The sequence below is a fragment of the Grammomys surdaster genome, unplaced genomic scaffold (genome assembly GCF_004785775.1).
Source record: "Grammomys surdaster isolate TR1022 unplaced genomic scaffold, NIH_TR_1.0 369, whole genome shotgun sequence".
Lineage (NCBI taxonomy): Eukaryota > Metazoa > Chordata > Mammalia > Rodentia > Muridae > Grammomys > Grammomys surdaster.
The window spans coordinates 13333-19207 of NW_021604788.1; the positions used below are offsets into that span (position 1 = coordinate 13333).

General features: G+C 38.0%; 1 non-coding gene across 1 annotated transcript; it reads right to left on the bottom strand.

Moving 5' to 3' along the window:
• Positions 1 to 3702: 3702 nt before the first annotated feature.
• Positions 3703 to 3807, bottom strand: LOC114631959. Its single transcript, XR_003713028.1, has one exon. It is a non-coding gene; the product is annotated as a U6 spliceosomal RNA (small nuclear RNA).
• Positions 3808 to 5875: the final 2068 nt, after the last annotated feature.

Genomic DNA, 5875 nt, shown 5'->3' on the forward strand with positions numbered 1-5875 from the left:
GCTACTATAGTTTTTTAACATGTTATCAAAATTGCCTTCTGACTAATTATGATCTTATCCACAGACCAGGGAAGTTCTCAGCCTTGGACAAAGAAGCTTTATTTTGTAGTAAACAATGGTTACTCTGTGCAGAGTACTAAGGCTGGGAGACACCTGAATGCTCAGCCCTGAATAGGGCATCTATGCCACTTCTAATCTGAATGGGATATATATGTCAAGTCTTCTAATGCCCATGGAACATAACAGAAGAGGGAGCAGATAAAAGGGCTGAGGATGGGGACAAATACTTTGAAATTCTGTCATCTGGATAGGAAACAGTTGTTACAAACATTAACACACATCAGTTATGGTTTTCTGTATAAAGACTGAACAAAATTGGCCAGTTTAATAGTCCATCATGTTGATGGAGGTGCTTATAAGACCCAACCTCTCTCTGAGGAACTATTGGCAATTAATGGACATGGTTGTTATTTTATTTAGTGGTGATCTGTACATACTCCACATGCGTAGTGGGTCAAAAAAGAATGAAAGAAGTGGCATGTGTGATACCTAATTTTTGTTGGTAACTTGACTACATCTGGAATCAACTAAAACCTAAGAAGTTGGGAATGCCATTGAGTAATTTTCTTGATTGGATCATTTTTGAGGTTGGAAGATACTAAATTTGGGTCACACTTTCTAGTAGCAGCCTACACAAAAGGATGAGGAATAAGGAAGCTTTTGTTATTTTCCTGCTTGCCTTTACTCTTGATGAAAGATTACCTATCATGTTATGGAACCAGTATGGCTCCTTAGAAGTCAGTGTGGCTCTACACTAACCATTATTTATCTGGCTGTGTTTTAATTCTAGCAGTCTTTAAATTGGCAAGTAACATGAGGATTGCTGGCCACCTAACCACTCATGTTGCTTAGGCATTGGTATTAGAACCCACTTCTTTGGGATTCCAACATATAGTAAAGACCAGCTGAGGTATCCAGCCTCATGAACTGAGTAATTATCAAACTCCTGGCCTTTCTATTGGAGAACAGTCACTGTTGGACTAGGCAGATCTCAGGCTGTAAGCCACTCTAATGAATCATGCACACATCACACACACACACACACACACACACACACACACACACACACACACACTAACAGTTCTGTTCCTTTAGAGTACCTTGAGTAATAATATGACAGTGGTGGGAGGGGCACTGGCTGAGGAAAAGGAGAAGATCAGAGGCACAGTAATAGGGGTGGTAAATACGATCACAATTGCATTTTGCATAGTATGGAATTGTCTAAAATTAAACAGCATTGATGACAAACATTAATCTACCCAATGTAGCTCTTTGAAAACTGCCACAGAACCTCTGCTATACAATTGTGGCACAAATAAACCAAGTATTTCCTCACTTTATGGAACCAGTATGGTTCCTTAGAAGTCAGTGTGGCTCTACACTAACCATTATTTATCTGGCTGTGTTTTAATTCTAGCAGTCTTTAAATTGGCAAGTAACATGAGGATTGCTGGCCACTTAACCACTCAAAGACTACATTGGTTATCTGGTTCTGTGTAATTGTGGCAGCCCTTAAATTGGAAGAATACTCTAATTGGAAAGAGTATCAACAAATCTATACTATTTACCTCCTTCTTTTCAATGTGTGTACTGTGGGTAACCTGCTTAATGTACTATTACACTTAGAAGCATCAGCCTAACAACTCAATACCTGATGGATAAAGAACATTAAAGTTCTGAGAGAATGAATAGCTCAGTACTACTTAGATCCTCTCAAGAACTGCTCTGGCATGACGACCACCATTGCGAGTTCAGTGGAAGAGCTGGAGGGTTTATGATTTATTGCGAGGCAGCACCAGTGCCATGCTGAATGTAGTTTGTGGACTTCTGAGGGCAGCAGAGCTTACATTGCTTGAGGCTATATTTGACATGTTCTCTTTTATAGTTTTTGGTCTTGTGTTGTTTATTTTTAAAATTTCTATTGCAGATAGAACTATACACAGAATGTAAAGAATTAATACATAATTTTCAAAAAAAGAAAAAAGAAAACTAATATAGGATATTAAAAAAAGAGTTGTCTAGGATGAAGAGATGAATAAAGACTTTCATTTTGGAAATCATGGGGAAAAATCAAAGTAGGTGTGATAATTTGTGAGACTTAAGCAGTACTTCAAGGACTGGAAACAGGCTGTTAATCTTGAAATGATCTGGTTTGCCATGTAGCTTGTGGTTTAGCTCTGTAAATATATACATAAGATTTTATACATATATGCATGTATACATGTATATGCTCTATTTATACCTTCTTCTTACAGAATTATTGAGTCAGGAAAGATCTACATTATATACAGAGTGAAAATATATTAAAATGATTTTAAACTCTTTCTGCTTCATGCTCTATTCTATTTGTATCTATAGCCATAATTCTATACCTGATGATGGCTGAAAACTCTTCTGGAACAAATGTGTGGAATCCTCATGTATGTAGCTCTAAAAGTAAAGATTCATTCATATGTTTATTCTTTTGTAGCATCTTGGTTAAAGGTTTGATAGGCAACCAACAATAAGACAAAAGACCTTTCAGCAATCTTTAAGCTCTTTTGATGCTGAGTACACACCCTGAGTAAAATCCAGTTTACCTGGACCAAAGCCAAAGTGGGTGAAGATAATCATATTTTTTGAGGAATTATGAATTATTCCATGTGAATTGGGGTTTCTGAAGAATATGGAGGAGAGTTTCCACAGAGTGCTCAATCAAAGGATTTTAAAAGTTGACTTTGATAAATAATAAGGTCCTTACTATTCTTAGTTTAATCTGCCCATTTTATTCTTTCCAGGGTCTGTTCTCTTTCCCTTTCTGGTCTCAATCATAGAGACTGACCATCAGGCCCATCATTACTAAAGCTTCCATCACCAGCCAGTCTTGTATTAGATTTGGCCAATGGTAGGCAACTGTAAGAACCTGGAGTCATAGAAAAGAAATGGCAGAGTTTTTTATTTCCTGTTGTCTTCCAACTGGGGTCCGTGATTTTGGTTTTGGGTCATCTTTCATGATTACAGCCCATGCCAGAAAAATCCTCCTCTACAGGTTCACATCTCTCTGGCTCCCAGGCAGCACTATTACTTCCTCCTCTAGTATCACCAGTCTTGTGTTTAAGGCTTTCCATTATTGCTAACATATGGGTGTTCATCAGCTCCCGTGGATTCCCTTTATTCTGCATCCTGCACTTTTGTGAGTCTCTTGAATCATTTGCCATGGGTTTTGTTGTTGTCCCCCCACCCCCACACCGAGGCCTTGATAATAGAAAATGTGAAGCATTTGTTAAAGATCATTATGTGTAAACAGAGACAAGTTTCCTAAAATTCTACCCAATGCCTGAATTTTTGCTCATCACTTTACATCACAAACCTGCCTGTTTCTTCTAACTCTTTCAGGAAGTTCTTGGGGGAAACCTCTTTAAAAATTGAGCAGCCATGAATGTATTAATTTTTTTCCTCTAGGCCCTGGCTAGATGTTCTGTCCATGGTAATAAAGCTCTGAAAGGAGAAATACATTCTGGAGAGTCCTGTCTGCTCTAGCTGCAGATGTGACAGGGAAAACGAGGCTAAGTAAAGATGATGATAAACAAGCAAAATGCCCAGGGATGAGCAACAAAGTGGTTTAGATTTGTAGATGCATTCTTTGAGTTTCTTTTTTAAAAAAGAAATATGAAATGATTCATGAATTTGCACGTCATGCTTGCACAAGGGCCATGCTAATCTGTGTAATCATTCCAATTTAACTGTATATGCTGCCAAAGTGAGCATTCCTGGAGTTCTTTTACCTACCTTAGTTTTTCCAATTAAGAAAACTAAAGTATACTTTACATATAGTAAAATTTGCTTTGCAAGGCTATATCTCTGTGGGGTTTCACAAACACATACAATCATACAACTTCCACCACAATAAAGATACAAAACAGTTTTATTTGCTTCAAAATAACTCCTGCTAGCTGCCCATTTGTGCTCTGCCTCTCCCCCAATGCCTGCATTGCCTGTCAAGCTAATTGTCTCTTTTCCAGTCTTACAATTTTGCCTTACCAAGAATATCATGTGAATGGACCCACATAGTATGCATCTTTAAGGTGTACCTTTCACCTTGTAGTCTAATACAGTGGTTCTCAACCTTCCTAATGCTGTGACCCTTTAATACAGTTCCTCATGTTGTACTGACCCCAACCATCTCATTTTCATTGCTACTTTATAACTAATTTTGCTACTGTTATGAAATAAAATGTAAATATTTTTGGAGGTAGAACTTTGCCAAAGGGGTCATGACTTACAGGTTAAAAACCAGTGGTCAACTGGGCAGTGGTGGCCCACGCCATTAATCCCAGCACTTGGGAGGCAGAGACAGGCGGATTTCTGAGTTTGAGGCCAGTCTGGTCTACAGTACAGAGTGAGTTTCAGGAGAGCCAGGGCTATACAGAGAAACACTGTCTTGAAAAACAAAACCAACCAACCAACCAAACAAACAAACAAACAAACGAAACAAAAAATCAGTGATCTATCAGATTCATCCATCCATTTGTCTGCATCAGTCACTTATTCCTAGTTATTACTGACTAATATTCTAATCTACTTATGCAAACTATTTTATCCATTTTCCATCTGCCAGCAAGGGAAAATTTAATTATTCCCATTTTGGAGATATTACGAAGAAAGCTACTGCCATCAGCTATGCTCAGGTTTTTATGTGAACATTAATTTTCATTTCATCTGGGAGTGGGATGTGAGTATCATGATGAGATTAAAACTATGAGAAACTGTCAAATGAGTTTTATAAAATGTCTGTACTATTTTGTATCCCAACGTTTTCTCACAAGGGAATCATATTAGGTATTTTATATATAAGTATCAACAGACATTAGATGCATACAAATAAACATTTCTAACATTCACTCCAAACCAATAATCTGACTAAAGAAGCTTTATATTTCCTTGATCATGTGTTTTTGGAGCTTCTTAACCTTATCACATTTGGTCTTTGAAAAGACAGCCTTACATCTATAAAGAGGACTTTTTGGACCCACAGGACACAGAGACCTGAGAGGACATGGATGAAATAATGAAAAACAGGTAATGAGGTTTTGAACATAAATGTCTATTACAGTACATTATTCCTAGCAGAAGTAATCTAGTAATTAGGAATGTCATAAACCTCTGGGTTCTTATCACTCTAGGAGATACAATAGGAATCTAATATGGGCTGGTGATGAGATAAGGACTCCTTGCCATTAGTACATGACTGCATTGTTAGTTGTTATGCAGGTGGTGCTCAACTTTTCTGTTTCTTTCTTTCTTTCTTTTTTTTTTTTTTAAGTTTGGAGCAGCCTATTGATTTTGCTGTTGTTGAGCTCCAAGTCCAGAGAAATGGAAGTGCATGTTAACAACAAACCACAACAATCTCCCTTTCCTGAGACCTGCTGCTGCTTGCTGTGTAGGGGGCAGCTGCCTGGTAGATGTGAATAATTGATTTTTCAGCTGGCACCCCAGCGTCAGTCATTTTCATCAGTCAGCAGGCGAAGACATTCTGCAGCTTTTCACTGTCCCTGGCTCTAAGCATGTGACATCTTTGCTTAAGAAGGCCTGCAATGTGGTGACTGCTAATTGCCTGCACTTATAAAGTGAGTTTTCTTAGGCTCTCATTGTCTCCCTCCAAACCCATTTTAAAGTATATATTACTGGGCTGATTTTATCTCCTGAATTGGATTGGCTGATGAGCTCTGGGCAGCTGTGATTTATCATATTTTTAGCTCTCAGATGACTGGTGATTAGAAAGCAGACTAATTAGGGGGTATGGTGTTAAAGGTCATGAAGTCATGACCCAATGATC